Below are 21,809 nucleotides of genomic sequence, written 5' to 3'. Positions count from 1 at the left end.
ACTGAAGGACTGCTTCTACTGAAATGATGTCACTTGTTGGTGTCTGCACCTGCTTAACATTGCTGGGTGCCTCTGATGGACTGCTTCTACTGAACTAATGTGACTTGTTGCTGTGTGTACCTCTTGAACTTTACTGGGTGCCACACATGGAACTGCTTCTACTGAAATAATGTCACTTGTTGCTGTCTGCACCTGCTCAACATTGCTGGGTGCCACAGATGGACTGTTTTTACTGAAATGGTATCACTTGTTGGTGTCTGCACCTGCTCAACATTGCTGGGTGCAACTGATGAACTGTTTTTACTGAAATGATGTCACTTGTTGGTGTCTGCACCTACTCAACATTACTGAGTGCAACTGATGGACTGCTTCTACTGAAATGATGTCACTTGTTGGTGTCTGCACCTGCTCAATATTGCTGGGTGCCACTGATGAACTGCTTCTACTGAACTAATGTGACTTGTTGCTGGGTGTACCTGCTAAACTTTACTGGGTGCAACTGATGGACTGCTTCTACTGAAAAGATGTTACCTGTTGGTGTTCTTTTTTGTATAAACTAATCATTGAAAGCATTTTATGTGAACATTTGTATAAACTGATTTTTTGTATATTGTGTAAACTATTATGTAAAGTCACATGTATGAAAATAATTTGTATTGCCTTCTGTATTTCATATATTAGGTTAGTAAAAGGTCAGTGCAAAGCCAAAATTTTAACCAATTATGTGATGTTTAGGTATTAATATTATCTTTATTTTTGTCTGTATTATTGTGGACGAATTTGGTGGTATTTTCACCACCAATGCTGGCAAAAATACCATCAAATTCTGGCCTGTGGAGGAGGGGCATTTGAAAGGTGGCTACACTGTGCCACTGCGCCAGAGAGTGCGCCAAAGAGTACTATTAAGCCGCCTCCACAGTGCTTGTGGAGAGTTCGTGAAAGTCAGTGCTTGTGAAGAGATCGTAGAGGACAGTTTTGTCGAGAGCTCGTGGTTGTTGTGAAGTTGGAGCAAGATGTTGTAGTAAAGAGTATAGTTCCATGTCTTATGCAGTTATTTGATGGGAGACTACTGAAATGGTGTCACTTGTTGGTGTCTGCACCTACTCAACATTGCTGGGTGCAACTGATGGACTACTCCTACTGAAATGATATCACTTGTTGGTGTCTGCACCTGCTCTCAACATTGCTGGGTGCAACTGAAGGACTGCTTCTACTGAAATGATGTCACTTGTTGGTGTCTGCACCTGCTTAACATTGCTGGGTGCCTCTGATGGACTGCTTCTACTGAACTAATGTGACTTGTTGCTGTGTGTACCTCTTGAACTTTACTGGGTGCCACACATGGAACTGCTTCTACTGAAATAATGTCACTTGTTGCTGTCTGCACCTGCTCAACATTGCTGGGTGCCACAGATGGACTGTTTTTACTGAAATGGTATCACTTGTTGGTGTCTGCACCTGCTCAACATTGCTGGGTGCAACTGATGAACTGTTTTTACTGAAATGATGTCACTTGTTGGTGTCTGCACCTACTCAACATTACTGAGTGCAACTGATGGACTGCTTCTACTGAAATGATGTCACTTGTTGGTGTCTGCACCTGCTCAATATTGCTGGGTGCCACTGATGAACTGCTTCTACTGAACTAATGTGACTTGTTGCTGGGTGTACCTGCTAAACTTTACTGGGTGCAACTGATGGACTGCTTCTACTGAAAAGATGTTACCTGTTGGTGTTCTTTTTTGTATAAACTAATCATTGAAAGCATTTTATGTGAACATTTGTATAAACTGATTTTTTGTATATTGTGTAAACTATTATGTAAAGTCACATGTATGAAAATAATTTGTATTGCCTTCTGTATTTCATATATTAGGTTAGTAAAAGGTCAGTGCAAAGCCAAAATTTTAACCAATTATGTGATGTTTAGGTATTAATATTATCTTTATTTTTGTCTGTATTATTGTGGACGAATTTGGTGGTATTTTCACCACCAATGCTGGCAAAAATACCATCAAATTCTGGCCTGTGGAGGAGGGGCATATGAAAGGTGGCTACACTGTGCCACTGCGCCAGAGAGTGCGCCAAAGAGTACTATTAAGCCGCCTCCACAGTGCGTGTTACGAGATCGTAGCAGTCAGTGCTTGTGAAGAGATCGTAGAGGACAGTTTTGTCGAGAGCTCGTGGTTGTTGTGAAGTTGGAGCAAGATGTTGTAGTAAAGAGTATAGTTCCATGTCTTATGCAGTTATTTGATGGGAGAGATAGCAGATGTTATTGTAATGAGTGCATTTCGTCAATATATATGAAGGTAAAATTTATAATGTTCCTTTATTAGTTGTGTATCTGAAATAATGTGTCACTACAGGTTCAGTCAACAAAGCATCTGGCTTGTGTTCTTGGATTAGAGTGTAATTGTGATTTTTTTGCGTAATTATAGTTTTTCTAAATTTCTTTTGTCACGTCAGTATAATTGGTATCAAAATTCTTGTCTTGTTGGAAAAGAACCGTGCCAGGTGTGGATGTTGAGTCACACTCCCACATACAGAACAGTTACATTTGTGCTTGGATTTTGTAGGTTTTATAGTTGCTGGGGACTTAATTAATTAACTGTGTTTACGGAAATTTTCTTACATTGTTCTTTGCAGTCAGATTGCGTAATAATACTAGTCAGGGCCAACCGATTACGAGACTTACGTAATCGGACAGACAGCTAATAAAATCACAATCATATTTATTTAATTAAGCCCCCATGCAGTGTATTTGTGTACCATCATATGTATACAGTCAAGTTATCTAGAGCAGCTCCCCAAGCATATCGCAGCCAACAGTGGTTTACATAAAGAGTGTATTGTAATGAATAGCGAATACGGATGCAGTTGAAAGTAGACGATACGAGAAGCAAACAAGTGTCAGTAAACGAAGGTAGGCAAAAGAATCATTTGCGAGACAATTGGTCCACAGAATAAATGTGCCATTGTAGTCTCATGGTTGACAAATTCTTGTTCTTATTCAGGAGTAGAAACAGATTTGCTTCCCAAGAAAAGTTACCTGTCTGACTTTGTTTTAATCGATCATAAAGTGCAATTTTTGGTATGTTCAGCTCACTTGATAAGCTGTTCATTGCTTTCCCTGACTTCCCTAATCTTAGTCCTTTCTTAGGCTTTCCTCAGTCCATTAGATAGAATATCTCACTTAAATTAAAAAAAAAAAACTTTCACCTGAAATGTTAGTGCATGGGGAAATATCGACGCCCTGTCTATGTTGCTCCATATTCGTCTATCGGTTACTTCAGATATCATGAGGGAGTCCAGACTTCAATGGCTTTGCTAATGCTCAATAAGTTACTCAACTCATGGTAAAAGAAGCAATAGAAAACGTACTACCTACATACATGATAGCTGTTACCGTTAAAAACGTCTTGAAACGCTTTTCTCATTTTAAATATAAGCCAAAAATAACGTCAAATCCAATAAAAATGAATTTTTAGCGCCACAGTAAGACTGTCGCTTACGAGCACTCATCGCCCCTGCAGCCTACTTCTGGTGTCATTCGTTACGCTGCAGTACTGTCTTCTGCTGACTAGATTACTCAACTGAGAAAACAATGGTGTCGGTACTGGCTGTTATGTCGGTGTTCTTCCGGTCGCCCATAACTACAGATAATAGCATATGAAGCAACAGCTTTTTTTTTTTTTTTTTTTTAAAGTATTTCTTCGATGTATAAACTGACAGACAGATGAAAGCGAAATGGATGGAAAAAAAGTGAGTAAGTTGTTCAATATTTCAAAAGTAATCGCCATAAGTATTAACACTTTTCTCTCACTGCGAGACAAGACGGGCACCACCTTCATGGAAATATGAATGAGGTTACCTGCGAAACCATGACTGTACCCAGACGAGAACCTCTTTGTCTGCAGGAAATCGACGGCCACGAATGTCTTTTTTCAGGGCTCTACAAATTTGTAAATCGCATGGAGAGAGATCGGGACTGCATTGAGGGTATGTAAGGAACTCTCAGCGAAACTTCTGCAGCGTAGTTGAAACAACAGGCTAGCCAGCTCCAGAAAAGTCATGATGACCCGCTGCTCACTGAGTTCCTGGAACACTGCGTCACAATTATAGCATTGTGATGCGTGGACACTTCGCAAAAATTGAACTACGCCATCAAGTTCATCAAGTTCAAACGCACAGAAGTGTGGACGGACGGCATCATTCTGTTTCAGGATAGTGCCAGCCCACATGTTGCCAATGTTGCAACAGGGGCGATGAGTGCTCGTAAACGACAGTCTTACTGTGGCGCTAAAAATTCATTTTTATTGGATTTGACGTTATTTTTGGCTTACATTTAAAATGAGAAAAGCGTTTCAAGACGTTTTTAACGGTAACAGCTATCATGTATGTAGGTAGTACGTTTTCTATTGAAACGCAACTGGAGTTTCGCTGGAAAGCCTTTACATCTCCTTCATAAAGTCCCAATCTCTCCCCATGTGATTTCCATATTTTTGGAGTCCTGAAGGAAGACATTCTGGGCCTTCGATTTGTTGCGGAGGAAGAGGTGCATACCTGGGTACAATCATAGTTCCGTAGGTAACCGCAAACGTTTTTCCATAAAGCCACTGAACGTCGTATCTCACAGCGGGATAAATGTATTAACAGTTATGGCGATTCCTTTTGAAATGATAAACAGTTTTTCAGGGAGGTATGTCGGTCTCTGCAACTAAATGGAAGGCAGTTCGTTTTTCGCCATATGCGTTTTGCTTCTTTTACTTATGAAGTATCTTCAGTAGTCTGTAATACATATTTGTTTTTGTCGTGGTTGGCAGGAGGGTCAACACCGTGTTACTAGAGGAAGCCGAAAGGCACGCCTTTTAGCTCACGCAGGCTGGCGTGAGGTCTGGAACAGGACAAGGAAATTAGACTTTAGAAAAAACGGACGTAGCTGGTGGAATACTTAACTTTAATCCATTAATGGTGAACGTCGCTCTGGACGGTACATTATTCGCAGTATCAATAGTAACTGGTAATGGAGCCTTGCTAGGTCGTAGCAAATGACGTAGCTGAAGGCTATGCTAACTATCGTCTCGGCAAATGAGAGCGTATTTTGTCAGTGAACCATCGCTAGCAAAGTCGGTTGTACAACTGGGGCGAGTGCTAGGAAGTCTCTCTAGACCTGCCGTGTGGCGGCGCTCGGTCTGCAATCACTGATAGTGGCGACACGCGGGTCCGACGTATACTAACGGACCGCGGCCAATTTAAAGGCTACCACCTAGCAAGTGTGGTGTCTGGCGGTGACACCACAGTTTTATGTATAAAACAAATGTATTATGCAGTAATTACAAGTATATGATGTTATTCTCTTGTATTTCAGCTTCGAAACAGCTTTAGTAGTACAAATTTCGTGAGGTTAAAAATGGTTCAAATGGCTCTCAGCACTATGGGGCTTAACTTCTGAGGTCATCAGTCCCCTAGAACTTAGAACTACTTAAACCTAACTAACCTAAGGACATCACACACAACCATGCCCGAGGCAGGATTCGAGCCCGCGACCGTAGCGGTCGCGCGGTTCCAGACTGTAGCGCCTAGAACCGCTCGGCCACCTCGGCCGGCCTCGTGAGGTTAAATTATCGTTTGGTGCTACTTACGATTTCCAATGTTGCTGGTCCATGTGTGTGGTCCTGGAGATGTCTCCTCGGTCCCCATACTCCAGATTGCGAATAAACAGTTTCATTACATTTTTCCATCTGTCTCGTTTCCATTTAACTTTTTGTGGCTAAAGAGCAGCAGTCTTGTTACTACCAGCCCACCCCCAGTTGGTGGCATGAAATAGCTAAGAAAAAAGGAAACAAAATTCGGAAGGGTTTGGAGCCCCGTATGCGCTATGCGCATTGATACTGCAAGGGCTACTCTCCTGTGCCTATTCACACGTCAGGTTTAGACCTCCATTGTCGCTGTCGTCAAGGAAACTGGTACCAGAAACAGCATTCCTGCTCACCGAGCAGTGAAAGTTAATTGTCACACGCGGAGCAAGGTTTCGTAGCCTCATGAACAGGGGGTCTCTCTGCTCACCGACAACGCCCCCTGCGTTTGCCTGGAGAGGAAGAACGGATGGCAGTGGCCGCGGTTACATCGTGGTCGCCATCGCTGTCGTACTAGTCTGTACCCACACACATTTCTGTACCAGTCAACGTTCCTACATCTGATAGTCACGCTTTCTGCCCTTATCGCTGACACATAAAATAGGCTAACAACAACTCGCACAGGTGTTTGTAAACAATATTTCTTTCCGTCCTAGATTCGTGTGCGAAATGGGAGTGGAATTTGGTTGTTTACTTCAGTGTATAGCATGAAGGGACGTTATACGCCAAGTTTGCGCCAGGCGCAAAGGTCCACACTGTTAAGTTAGTAAACGTTGTCTGACCAAACTGTTATTGTTATGACCCACCGTCGAGCTATCTGGACGCCTTAATGATGTGTTTCTGCGAGAGAGAGAGGGCGAGGAAGGAGAGAGGGAGGGAGGGAGAGAGAGAGAGAGAAAGAAAGAGAGAGAGAGGGAGGGAGGGAGACAGTGGACAGCAGCGCAAGCTGTTTCGTAGCCGGACGGACAACACAGCGGCATAAAATTTGATGACGGCCCCATTAATCGTGTCCGCTGGCAGCCGCTGACGTATGAATAGTCCTCCGCGATTATTCAGAGGACGCCTGGCCACGTGCGGCCCCGCCGTCAATGCTGTCATCCAGTCCTGATCTTCCATCATATGTAGATTAATTAAACGGCGCCCGCACACAAGCGACGGGTGCAAGAAGCGTGTTTGTCCGGGCTTTGTGCGGTTCGGACGGCTCGGAGGCGCAGAATTTTTCCTTTATAGATGGGACTGATGCTGCGGACATGCAGACATTTCAGATGGCTCGGCATATTCAACGGCGACATACAGCAACGGACAGAATGATCAATAGTGCCGTTCACACGTGTGTTTTGATATATTTCACGGTTTCGTTATTATCCTGACATTATTATCATCCGATGCATTAAGACTGAGAAGGGTAACAGAACTTTTGAAGGCAACCAGCATCCATAAAAAAGAAAAGAAGAACACGTCATAACAGAAAAATTACACGACAGTTTGTCTAGTTCACTCGTCACAATCAAAGAACGATTATTATGTCACCAGTTGCAGGCACACAGCATATTCGATGGAATCATCCATGACCAGTTTGATTTTCGCAAAGTCACGCCTGTTAAAAACGTATTGAACGATGCCCCTGTATTGCTAGTGACTTTCGGTACAACTGTGTATCTGCCATAATATTGGACAAGCTGGCGCCTTTGGTCTCTGCTACGTTTAGTTACTGCAGGAGCCGAACAGTTGAATAGTACGACACGATACCGACACGATACAAAAAGATAATAATATCAGATTACCAATGGTTACATTCAGCGAACTATCTGTCTCTGGGACTTGGGTGAAAGACAGTTTCAACGGATGATGTAATAGTAATGATATCAGCTGGAGATGACGGCATATGGCATCCTCTCATGCATGCTGCAGTAATGTCATAAGCTCAAAATATACAGGGTGAACATTAATAAAACCGACAAACTGCAGGGATGAATTCCTGACTGGAAATGGAGGAAGAAATATCTTATGAACATGGGTCCGGCAACGGACAGGTTCGTGCAACAACAACAAGTAGTCCTGGAACACAGTATAGAGCTGCATCGCATCCCTGTCAAAACAAATGTTCAAAGTAGCCTCCATTGGATGCAATGCACGCGTTCACACGTCGCATCATGGATTGCCAGATTCTTTCGCACATTTCGGCCTCTCTCCGAATAGCGTCATGGGCGTTGTGTACGCGCAGTATCACCTCAGAAGCTGGTTCAGCGTACACAACGCTTTTCAGATGTACCCAAAGACAAAAATCCAGGGGGTTTAAGTCCGGTAATCTACCAGGCCATGGTACAGGGCCTCCGGATCCTATCCAACCCAGAGAAGATGTTTTTGAGGTGTAGGCGAGCTGTAATGTGGAAGTGGGGATGTGCTACGTCATGCAGAAACCGCATTACCTGCCGTATTACGAAAGGCACGTTCTCAAATAGCCCAGGCAGAGTATTCTGCAGGTATGTTCCGCTGTCGAGGCGTTGTGGAATAATAACCGGTCCAGGTATGTGGTCGCCGTGAATCCCTCTCCACGCGCTGATGCTGAACCGATGCTGATGAGACGCCTCGACCACTCCCCGGGGATTGCCTGCAGCCCGCAGATGACGATTATGCAGATTGATGATGCCAGTTCTAGTAGAGGTTGCTTTGTCGGTAAAGAGGACTAATGACGGATATCCCGTCATTGTGATGGCCTGGTGCAAAAAACCACCGAAAAAATCCTTCCCGTAGAGGGAAATCCGCTCCTGATAATCCTTGCACTCGTTGCAGGTGACAGAGATAGTAACGGTTGTCATGCAGGATACACATAATCGTACTTTGGCTTATACCATGTTGGCGGGCCACTTGCCTGCAGCTTGTACTAGGATTCGTCTCAATATCCTGTAGAACCTGGTCCTCCAAATCTGGTGTACGGACAATCCGTCGCTTCACTGCACATTCGTCTATCTGAAAGGATCAATGATCACATGAACGCCTAAAAAGGACTTTAAATGTTGTTTGGTGTGGCTGGTGTCTGTGAGAGTACTTGTTTTGGTATAACCATGCTGTCTCTCGACCGTTTCCATTCACTTTGCCGTGTCCAGACATCGTCTCGGCTTGTTCCCGAGATGAATACCGGACCATTCTGCTGTTTACAGTATGCTGCGTCAGTCACACAGGCTGCAATGCACAAGCAACAGACAGTACGTTGTCAGAGGCACTATCATTCGTCATTGCTATACACGGTGGCAACGAAGCATTTCCGGACACTTGCTCATAGGACCTTTCTTCCTTCATTTCCAATCAGGAATCCATCCCTGCAGTTTTTCGATTTTATTAATGTTCACAATGTATTCTACATATCACGATTTATAATTCACTGCTGGATTTCTCCAGGCTATCCTGTACATTACAATCTTCAGCTTTTCGCATTCAAGTTTGTCCTTGTTTCTCTATGTCGTCAATGCATCGTCCACTGGGCCACTTGCTATCACAAGGAAAGAAACATAAAATCTTCTTCATCCACCTCTGGTCGTTTCATTCCGATATATTCCCGATCAGGGCCGATGGTTGGCATGGATATAGTGGTTAGTAGAACCATGCAAAAAATTCAGAATGGGTAAATGTAAGGTGTTTGAAAAAGAACTCCCTACATTTAAGTGTAAATTAAATGGGGAAATTAATGAAAAATTACATCAATGAGTACATATCACGAAAGAGAATTCCTTCAAGTTTTGTTTAATGTTGGTAGACGTCAACGTGGGATTCATTTTTAGCCCTGCACAAGGCCGGCCGCTGTGGACGAGCGGTTCTAGGCACTTCCGTCCGGAACCGCACTGCTGCTACGGTCGCAGGTTCGAATCCTGCCTCGGGCATGGATGTGTGTGATGTCCTTAGGTTAGTTAGGTTTAAGTAGTTCTAAGTCTAGGGAACTGATAACCTCAGATGTTAAGTTCCATAGTGCTTAGAGCCATTTGAACCATTTGTCCCAACCGCCGCGACGATTCATTCCCGTAAATCAGGGTCGGCCAAACGCTGCACGGTGTGCAGACGTGCGGAAGTGCTGCACATGTGCGCACGTGTGCGACAGCGACATCTGTTATTAGACATGTGTCTTAAATCAACGGCGGCGTTCCACTTCCCTGTTTATGTGGTACAAGCAAGAGCGCAACATACCCAGTCTCATTTACCCCTGGTAACAGAGAAGTACTGAGAAATCGCAGGTACTGTGAAAAAGCAAAGGACGGGAGATCTTTGTTCTCCGTCGTTTAAAAACGACTGGGAACTGCAATTCTTTTTTGTAGCCGTTGGTGAAAACTCACAGTGTTTGCTGTGCCGCCGAATAATAGGCGGCCAGCGTAAGTTTTCAATTGAAAGACACTACAATACTTATCACAAAGACGAGTGTAGTGTACTCAACAGTGAAGAACGGCAAGCAAAATTAAATGTCCTTAAGAAAATGGATGAGACACATCAACTCGATTATCATTTCTCATGACCAGTGATAAACGTGTTTGGATTTATTCCTTTCATAATTAAAAATTATTGTTTACTAACTGCGCATTATTGCCTCATTCTGCTCCATGTTGCATTATTGTCAGGAAAGTTGGTCATTAAACCGATTTTTCCAATGTATACTTACATTTAGGGTTTTTTTTTAATATGTGAAGGGCTACGTTCAACTGAAGTCGATAAAACATAACATTCATCTAATTGTCGGTTATTACGCATATTTCAGACGGAACTGATGAAAGATATAGCAATAATGGTATTGAAATAACAGGTGATCATCGAGAGATCTGCGGTTATCATTCTATTTTGAGGTCAGTGAGACAGAAATTGTGTGTGTGTAACTGAGGGCACCGAGAATTAGTTATGGGAAACCTTGCATTAGTTTAATGTTATTTGAAATCATGAATAAGGTTCGTTGGAAGTCGCTAAGTGCTCTCTTTCTTAAATACTAGATCAAAAACATTACGGGTATTCATGTGCCGTCAGCCAAGCTGCCTTAATAAAAACCCACGGTTGTTAACTGTATTACTTGTCTTACTGGGTTAAACTGTTAACATAAAAGTAGACGTCTCAATGAGTAGACTGTGACAGTATTTTAAATGTTTAATACGCGAAATACCTTCCCATGGTTGGCTTGCAAGCTGTGGAAAGAGGATTAGAATGCGCCGGTACAGAGTATCCCAGCAAGTGGATAAAGCGACATCCGTGCGTAGAAACATGCACTACATGAACGGCGTGCACACTGTGACCCGGGAGTTGCACATGTGCAGGAGCACCGCACGCGTGCAGAAATTTTGGCAGGCCCTGCCGTAAATGTTTGATGTCTCTGATCTTTTCACTGTACACAAAATTTTTTGTGTCACACCAAAAGAAAAAGTCCAGTCGGGTTAAGTCTCTGCTTCGTGGTGGCCAAGGTATTGGGGCAGCCCTGCCTACCAGTTTCCTTGAAAGACTTTAGCCAATGATGGAAATTTTTTGCTGTAGGTGGTTCAGCACCACACTGACGTCTAAAATTACGTTGCACTATTGTAATGGACTCAGGTTTCGCAAGCCAAATAAGACACTGCACTTTCTGTTGCGGAGTCTTTTTTTAACCTCATTTTGTTCGTGTTTGTTCGTTGCATCTGCTCGGGGCGGACGTCGTAAGACATCCGTTTAAGTTCGTTGTTGATCCATTAACTCAGTTTTTTTATTACAGAGGGCAGCTAACCCTCTGACCGAACACGCTGAGCTACCGTGCCGGCTGCTCTGCACTGCACTGCACGCACGCCGGACTGAACTGAGGGGGGGGAAAAGTGACAGTGACGTAAGTAGCATAGGTTGTCTCCTACTTTTGGAAGAGCTGCTCTGAAAATTAGTAACCCGTCTGCTCCAACACGGTGGACAGCAGCCGCGCCTCGTTTGGGAGAGCTACTCTTACAAAAGGTAATGCAACCATTCCAGAGTAGGGCAGCATCATCACGGACATGTAGTGGCGTTACTACCTTAACATTCTGACGCAGCTACTGTTGCACATTTGAGAACGATGCGGTCCCAAATGGTGAAGCAGCTAGTTCAAGCGTCGTGATCGCTGATAATCACTGTAAGATACAGCAGCCTCTCTGTTAGGGACAGCAGTTCTACCAACATTCTCCGATGTATGAACACATGCATTTACGAAAACATATGACAGAGGTAACTAACCTTAATAAAAGAACGAAGAGAAGTGGCGCGAAAAGCGCTGTACTTTGTTTCTGCACTTTTTTTTTCAATTTCGCGGAAATCGAGTATTCTGAACGCTTCCCATAGAAAAACATTAAAACCCGTTTTTGAGACAGTTAAGCACTTAATAACTTAAACGTCTTGCGCCAGTTTTACACTTTAAAAAGAATTAGTAAATCTTTGGTTCAGACAGTGTTTGTCTTTAGATCCCGTTAGTCGATTTTCAGGCGCACTTACAGCACGGAAATATCAGTAGACATTTATCTTTGCTTCGATACTCGTACTGTAGTGTTACCAAGTGAAGTTTATCCAAATGAGACTAGACTGTCTACAATACCTATAACAGTGTTGTATCTCAAGTTTCCCCTTCTTTGTGGAAAGCCTCGGCGTAGATGCACTTGAAACGGATGTAGATAGATACATGGCGAAAAGAAAAAAGAAAAACGGGGCGAGTGTAGACGAATCAATTAGGCAGCAGAATACGGAAGAGACTCATGCACCATCTTTGAAAACTGTGTACCTTGGAGCTTTTAGTGTTGAGCATTCTGAAGCAACATGCAGTCAGAACCGTACGTGTTCTATAAAATCACTGAGTTTTTCGTTTTCTTTCAATTTCGAATAACTCTGAATAGTGTCAGTGTTATTCTTGTTTGCAAAAATTAAGAATTACGTTATAAATCCAAGTGTTATACAGTCCAAAGTATGTAGTTTAAATTTCTGATAATTACACTATAGATCCAAGTGTTATATTATCCATAGTACGTAGTGTAAATTTCTGTTGTTTACAAGAGACATGAAACTGATTTCAATAAGCGATTTGCTATCTTCGACAAACATGACTCTGAATTTCCGAAATATGTTAGGTACCTGAATTTTAAACGAAAAATACCAAGTAACACACAACATTCATTACATTCGTATTGTTTTTATTTTTTTTTGCATTAATTTATTACATGGTTTTTGTATATATTTTAGATTTTAGCGTCTGCTTCAAAGACTTTAAAAAGTCGGACGGAGTATACAGTCAAATCAACGGGTAATAAAGGAATTTGTCAAATCTGTCATGAGGTATGAGAGGTAAAACTAATAGTCACTTTCGACAAGCAGCCAAACCAATCGTAAAAGAAGCTGAAGATGTGTTTGCAAACTGGAAACGTGGAGCAGAGAGGATAAGACTCACGCAACAAGTTCTCTGCATATTAACTGCACCGAAATGTTAAGAAACTATTTATGTAGACCAGTCATTTAGGCTGAAACAAATAACGGATAATAAAACCGCAGTATTGCAGATATTCAGCACATTAAAGCCACAGTGGAGACATGCCTGTTAGCCATACGAGTATCAAACAACGACGAAAATTCCGGCTTAATGAATTTTTAAAGACTCTAGCGGAAATAAAATCTTGGTTACAAAGAGAAATGGTTATGAATGAGTTCACCACGATAATCAGCAGTTATAGACAAAATAAAAATTACTGAATGTCTCAAAGCCTCTTTCGTAAAATGGATTCTGGGCAGGATGGCTTTCAGACAACTAAGGAAACCACGGAGGGTTCATCTAATAAGTGCATTGTCAAGATACTTTGCTTACTATGCAGTTCTTCGGTGTCTGTTGCTCGAAGTATGGCATGAAAAATTTCGTAGTCGTCAAACCATGTTGAAAGGAGGGGGAGGGGGGGGGGGGGTGTAACATAAATTACCTGTAAGTCGATTACTAATAACGCCACTACAGTTGTGGTTATTGGAGGATAATATCCAGACTTAACGATTCATCTAATCCCACACACAAAGCCCTTTCGTCAGCTTCACCGACCACCATGCCTATCAGTATACAAGTTCGTATGCAACTACCGGGCCTTAAATCAAGGTAATTTCGATATTTATTACGTGCAATGGATAATTAGGATGATAAAGATTACTTCTCGAAAGGAAAGTGAGGAATCGAAAAACTGACTCACAAATGAGACACGAATGGTGAACATTCTAATCTGTTTTTAATCGTTTTTGCTTCTCTCTCAATATTGGCAAAAGTACTAGGCGTAGCATATATCAGGGCTTTGGAATACAATGTGAGTTGAAGGGGATTGAGTATATGCAACTTGAGAGTGCTTTAGAATGCCAACAGATCCAGAAATCAACTATGGATTTATTACTTGACAAAGATGAAACACTGTTACACATATCGCCACAAGGCATTCATGGAGCTCAGGAAGTACAACATTTTTGTAAGTTAAGTACTCTCTAACCAAACTTCTCAATGACATTTTTGCTCCTGAATACTCGTATAAATAAACTGGAAAGGTAATTGCAAATACGTACATTATTAGAGTCCAGTTTTTTAGATTATGGGAGGTACAACGAGGAAGAGATGGAAAGCACTCGTGTCGCAAGAATACCGCTTCATGCAAAAAAAAAAAAAAAAAAAAAAAAAAAAAGAAAAAAAAAACCTGCAGTAACTTTTCAGCAATCTATTGTAATTCAAGACGTCAGAGAGCAATCAAGAGTGCCAGCACATGCGTACTGCATGCGTGGACAGTTTCATACTCGACAACCAAAGACAAATTAGAAATCTTTAACACAGGTACAGAAAGGATATTCCAATACATACAGATAATCATTATATCCATTGTCAGTATAATATACCTATTAATATGGCCAAATGCATAGATTCAAAGTGTTAGAATTCGGGGCATGTAGGAGGGTTTCTGGACTATCTCAAGAAAATTCAGAAACATGAAAATCAGATAACGTGTGTGTAGGTAGTTATCCGATTCAGCAGTGATCTGCACTTTGAACGTGGCGGTTCAGCTGTAGCATCGTATCGGGGGCCACGTCATTGGCTGGAGTTCAAATTCACTCTAACTCCAAAAAGTCCAGAAATACAAAATTCATGGGAATTTTTGCCTTGTGCCGATATTAATCTGAATCTACACACTGTGACCTACATTTTTGAACACAACACGTTAGTTCTAACAGCGTATGAGAGGTGGAAGGTCAAACTTACACCAACTTCGGAAAAAACCTAAAACCTTTCCGCCTCATGTATGTGTTCACCGGAATCATCGTGATCTGCCTTTTGAACAGCACATCTGTATTGTTCCAAGAAACCTATGAACTCGTGTTGAACTTAATTTTCAAGTAGCTTCGCATTGAAGTACAGGGGCAACTCATCGGAAATATCCAAAAATTACGTTTCTTAAATTGACAACTCAATTTATGGGAAAGACAATGCATTATCAAAAGGTATTCTGCGGATAAAACAGCATCCTATATAAAAATTTACATCCGCTGGAGGTGCTACTGAGAAAAATGGGTCCTGTCTCAAGTTTACATCATAATGCGAAAGTAAAAATGCTAAGTAAGAGTAAGGCGATGTAACACAGCTGAAAGGTAAGATTAGCGATTCTCTAGTATCATTTACATCTACATTTATATTCCGGAAGCCACCCAACGGTGTGTGGCGGAGGACATTTTACGTGCCACTGTCATTACCTCCCTTTCCTGTTCCAGTCGCGTGCGGTTCGCGGGAAGAACGACTGCCGGACAGCCTCTGTGCGCTCTCGAATCTCTCTAATTTTACATTCGTGATCTCCTCGGGAGGTATAAGTAGGAGGAAGCAATATATTCGATACCTCATCCAGCAACGCACCCTCTCGAAACCTGGACAGCAAACTACACCGCGGTGCAGAGCGCCTCTCTTGCAGAGTCTGCCACTTGAGTTTGCTAAACATCTCCGTAACGCTATCACGCTTACCAAATAACCCTGTGACGAAACGCGCCGCTCTTCTTTGGATCTTCTCTATCTCCTCTGTCAACCCGTCCTGGTACGGATCCCACACTGATGAGCAATACTCAAGTATAGGTCGAACGAGTGTTTAGCAAGTCACCTCCTTTGTTGATGGACTACATTTTCTAAGGACTCTCCCAATGAATCTCAACCTGACACCCGAAATTACCAACAATGAATTTTATATGATCATTCCACTTCAAATCGTTCCGTACGCATGCTCCCAGATATTCTACAGAAGTAATTGCTACCAGTGTTTCTTCTGCTATCATATAATCATACAATAAAGGATCCTGCTTTCTATGTATTCGCAATACATCACATTTGTCTATGTTAAGGGTCAGTTTCCACTCCCTGCACCAAGTGCCTATCTGCTGCAGATGTTCCTGCATTTCGCTGGAATTTTCTAATGCTGCAACTTCTCTGTGTACTACAGCATTATCCGCGAAAAGCCGCGTGGAACTTCCGACACTATCTACTAGGTCATTTACATATATTGTGAAAAGCAATGGTCCCATAACACTCCCCTGTGGCATGCCAGAGGTTACTTTAACGTCTGTAGACGTCTCTCCATTGAGAACAACATGCTGTGTTCTGTTTGCTAAAAACTCTTCAATCCAGCCACACAACTGGTCTGATATTCTGTAGGTTCTTACTTTGATTATCAGGCGACAGTGGGGAACTGTATCGAACGCCTTCCGGAAGTCAAGGAAAATGGCATCTTCATGGGATCCTGTATCTAATATTTTCTGGGTCTCATGAACAAATAAAGCGAGTCGGGTCTCACACGATCGCTGTTTCCGGAATCCATGTTGATTGCTACAGAGTAGATTCTGGGTTTCCGGAAATGTAATACGCGAGCAAAACACATGTTCTAAAATTCTACAGCAGATCGATGTCAAAGATATAGGCCTATAGTTTTGTGCATCTGCTCGACGACTCTTCTTGAAAACTGGAATTACCTGTGCTCTTTTCCAATCATTTGGAGCCTTCCGTTCCTCTAGAGACTTGCGATACACGGCTGTTGGAAGGGGAGCAAGTTCTTTCGCGTACTCTGTGTAAAATCGAATTGGTATCCCGTCAGATGCGTCCGCCCCCGGTAGCTGAGTGGTCAGCGCGACGGACTATCGATCCTAAGGGCCCGGGTTCGATTCCCGGCTGGGTCGGAGATTTTCTCTGCTCAGGGACTGGGTGTTGTGTTGTCCTAATCATCATCACTTAATCCCCATCGACGCGCAAGTCGCCGAAGTGGCGTCAGACCGAAAGACTTGCATCAGGCGAGCGGTCTACCCGACGGGAGGCCCTCGTCACACGACATTTCATTTCATCCCGTCAGGTCCAATGGACTTTCCTCTGGTGAGTGATTTCAGTTGCTTTTCTATTCCTTGGTCACTTATTTCGATGTCAGCCTTTTTTTTTTTTTCGTGCGTGCGAGGATTTAGAGAAGGAACTGCAGTGCGATCTTCCTGTGTGAAACAGATTTGGAAAATGGTGTTTAGTATTTCAGCTTTACGCGTGTCATCCTCTGTTTCAATGCCATTATCATCCCAGAGTCTCTGGATATGTTGTTTCGATCCACTTACTGATTTAACGTAAGACCAGAACTTCCTGGGATTTTCTGTCAAGTCGGTACATAGAATTTTACTATCGAATTAACTGAACGCTTCACGCATGGCCCTCCTTACGCTAACTTTGACATCGTTTAGCTTCTATTTGTCTGAGAGGTTAAGTAAAATCAGTAATCTTTTTCCTATCTACTAGTTATCTGCAAATACCAGCCATCCATACTCACAACACAAAAGCCTGCGACAGAGAGCTGTTTGGTGGTCAGCCTTCGACTATCCGCCCAGTAACAAGTGGAGGGGAAGGGGGAGAGAACTTACCATTACCTTTGGGGTGGAGTACCAACTACCTCGTGAGGGTGCATTGGTCTATTCCCTGCACTGTCACTCTTGGACAAACTCTCTAGAGCCTACGATTCACTACTAACCGGTTCAGCCGGCCGATGTGGCCGTGCGGTTAAAGGCGCTTCAGTCTGGAACCGCGTGACCGCTGCGGTCGCAGGTTCGAATCCTGCCTCGGGCATGGATGTGTGTGATGTCCTTAGGTTAGTTAGGTTTAATTAGTTCCAAGTTCTAGGCGACTGATGACGTCAGAAGTTAAGTCGCATAGTGCTCAGAGCCATTTGAACCATTAACCGGTTCAGTGTTACAGACCCTGGCCGTGTAGAGGCAATTTCAAAGCGTCCTCTCTAACACATGCATTCATGCGCAAACAAAGTAGGCTGTGTACAGGTAAATAAATAAACGAAAAAAGTTCTTCCCTTCTCTTGAGACTCTGTGTTGTTGCAGCAGGGTGAAAAATGACAGAAAATGATAGCATGCTAAGACGAGGAATGCTCTAAACATTTACGAAACGTATTCACTTGATCCGTTTCAAAGTGGACTTCATGACGCAGAATCAGAATAGCACCTGTACACAGAGCCATTTTAGAACACATCTAGAGCAGGTCATCATCCTAACCACTCAGTTAGTGGTGATAGTGTCTCAGGAGACGAATGTCTGATCGTAGTAACTTAAATAAAAAATTAAGGTTAAAATAATGTAATTATTTAATTATGCATCCAAACAGTGTAAGAACAAAGCTAGCTACAGGGACCTGCTTTAAGTAACCTAAATCAGTGACATATCTTTTACATAAAAAGTTATGAAATCAGAAAACCTCGTTCACACAAGCCTCGAAAAGAACAGTTCTGTTTCTGCCGCTACACGTGAAGCCCCTGTGATGACGACGAATAAAAGAGAGGTAAAAAGAAGAAGGACGGGTGGAGCCTGTGCACATAAATCTCCGCATAACCTCGTGAAACCACACAACCAGCTCGAAACAAATTGGCGGAGGCCGCGAGCAACTAATGTGACAAACTCTGGATATTAATCTTGCCTCGTGATGTATGAAGAGCTCTCCCACGACGGGGAAGTTTTCGCCGAGCAGGTGCGCCTATGCTGGGTCTTTGAGGCTCTTTCACTTCGCGCTCCGCCACTAAGTTTCTTCTTCCTTTCCGTCAGCGTGCTCTGTATCTACCATCCGTCTACGGCAAGGCAGTGGGAAGCTCAAACATTTGCTTTTGCAGTTGTACTTAGTGAGCTCTGAATAGGCATGAGAAGGAACACACACGGTGTACCCTAATCTGTAAGCTTCGCTCGGATTCCGCTTGTGAATTTTACGCACATTTTCATAGAAGGGCCAGTTTGTGTAACTTCGAGGTTGTGATCAATACGCGATAGGCATGAGAAAGATAGGAATATATTCACTGACCTGTAAGGCCAATTCTTGGACTGTAAAGAACAAACTGTTCCGTGGCGCTTAAAATGGCTCTTCCACTGTGGTTGAGAATAACTTTTGACACACATCGTGCAGCTTTTTTTTATGTATTCTCTGACTCTTTTTTAAATCCTATTTTCTATTGATTCCAAGTAGAGCTACAGTATCGAGAAATGGACTGAACAAGAGATTGCAGAGAATAATTGTTGTAGACAAAGAAATATTTTGCAATGTTCTTGAAATGATAACTGAAAAAATGTTCAAATGTGTGTGAAATATTATGGGACTTAACTGCGAAGGTAATCAGTCCCTAAGCTTACACTCTACTTAACCTAAATTATCCTAAGGACAAACACACCCATGCCCGAGGGAGGAATCGAACCTCCGCCGGGACCAGCCGCACAGTCCATGACTGCAGCGCCTGAGACCGCTCGGCTAAAATGATTACTAACTGAAAGTTCCTATCAATAATCATTTTAGCCGAGCGGTCTAAGGCGCTGCAATCTCGATATACTACAGCATTATCTACAAAAAGCCTCAGTGAACTTCCGATGTTATCCACAAGGTCATTATGTATATTGTGAATAGCGCTATCCACTGATCCTCAACACTATCTGTACTTGAGACAAAACTTTTGTGTTGAGCCGTCAAGTCCTCTGAAATCTGCTTTTTGTCACTTCAGTCTTCAGTGTGGCATTTAAAAATGAAAAACAAATTAAGTAACTAGGTGCAGCAGCTGAAAGAATGCAAGCTCAGTACTTTTAAGGAAGTCTATTTGCATAAAATGTTGTGTTTGCACCATAGCTGGAATTGATTTCAGTTACTGTTTACAAAAAAATTAATATCTTTTCGTAATTAAAATTAAATCAAGAGAAATGGTATTCCTATTGCGTTGCAGAAAGTCTCCGAAGGCCTGTTGTCAGAATTCTCGATGGCTGCTCTTGTGCGTTGCAACAGCTGTGACTGGATCCAGATTATAGCAGATGCCTACTGGATACGATTTTCACTGAAGGTCGCGAAATCACTCACAAAGAACTCTCGCAAAATTGTGTGTCTATTAAAGAAACAAAAAAGAAATGCAAACATAGGCTGCAGCGTTTACAGTCTATAACCGTAACTACCAGTACTCGGAACTGTAAACTTAATGACTGATGGATACTGTTTGCATATCATAGGGGTTTACCATCATGGCGTGCACAATTCACAATGACTGCACGACGCCAAAGTGACGTTTAAGAGGAAGTGCATAATCGTCGCAACATGAATAAATGTAATTTTCATAACACGGTAATGAAACGAATTTTCAGCCACTTACAAATTATCTCGTTTAAGGTACACTTTTTGTTAAATTGAAATTTCACAGGAAAGTATCAAGTTCCTGCGCACTCACGTTTTGCGAAACGCCACCATCGCGGCTGACTGTTACTCTCCAACACATGATAGATGTACTCAATGGTCAATAATATTTAATAACTTTTCTGATGCTTTGACCACACTTTCTATTATTTCCAAAATCACCTTATGCGTTTCGACATTCCGTCACTTTCAAAGGTCATAAACACAATTATCATAAGATATGAAAATAAATTGCATTTCACAATTGGTTGGAGACATACTATGTAAATGTAAATGTCGAGCCGGCCGGTGTGGCCGTGCGGTTCTAGGCGCTTCAGTCTGGAAACGCGTGACCGCTACGGTCGCAGATTCGAATCCTGCCTCGGGTATGGATGTGTGTGATGTCCTTAGGTTAGTTAGGTTTCAGTAGTTCTAAGTTCTAGGGACTGACGACCACAGATGTTAAGTCCCATAGTGCTCAGAGCCATTTGAACCATTTGATTTTGTAAATGTCGTGTGACTAGGTCCTCCCGTCAGGTAGACCGTTCCCGGGTGCAAGTCTTTCTATTTGACGCCACTTCGGCGACTTGCGCGTCGATGGGGATGAAATGATGATTAGGACAACACAACACCCAGTCCCTGAGCGGAGAAAATCTCGGACCCAGCTGGGAATCGAACACGGGCCCTTACAATTGACATTCTGTCGCCCTGGCCACTCAGTTGCCGGGGGCGGACAGAGACATACAATAATGAGTAGAGTGTGGTTCAAATGGTTCAAATGGCTCTAAGCACTATGGGACTTAACATATGAGGTCATCAGTCCCCTAGACTTAGAAACTACTTAAACCTAACTAACCTAAGGACATCACACACATCCATGCCCGAGGCAGGATTCGAACTGCCACCGTAGCGGTCACGCGGTTCCAGACTGAAGCGCCTAGAACCGCTCGGCTACAGCGGCCGGCAGTAGAGTATGGGTTTCTAGCTTACCAGTGTTATGTCAACCATATAAAATTGTTCATTAGATACGTCGTAACTCGTCAACATTCTCAATCACGACACAAGTGCAAATGCTACCAAGGGACGAATTGGAATCCAAGTGGACTAAACCGCTAGGTGGCGATGGATACGTGGTACACGCTGCATTTATTTGTTTACACCTGCTTTTTCATCATTACATCGTATCAAACAATTTCATCAGTAAAAATTCATGGAAAGCACTTTTTTAGTGTTTTACAAAAATTGTTTCTTTACAAAACAATGTGTAACAGATCTTTTGAGAAGTCGAAAATAACACGTTGGAAGAGCACACTCAGTGGCACTAGAGTAGATGAAGCGAACTGCCTACTAATAAACAATTGTTTTACAACTTATGGAGTATAAATTATTAGCATCAGTAAAAGTTGATTTTATAAGAATTTAAAAAGTCTAGAAATAACAGCTGAAGAGTGCAGCATTCACTTATGAGGAACAGGTGGCGCCCATGCATCGCTGTTTCCGCCATTGGGAGTAA

Source organism: Schistocerca serialis, chromosome 1 (genome assembly GCF_023864345.2).
Source record: "Schistocerca serialis cubense isolate TAMUIC-IGC-003099 chromosome 1, iqSchSeri2.2, whole genome shotgun sequence".
Lineage (NCBI taxonomy): Eukaryota > Metazoa > Arthropoda > Insecta > Orthoptera > Acrididae > Schistocerca > Schistocerca serialis.
This window is presented reverse-complemented; position numbering follows the sequence as displayed.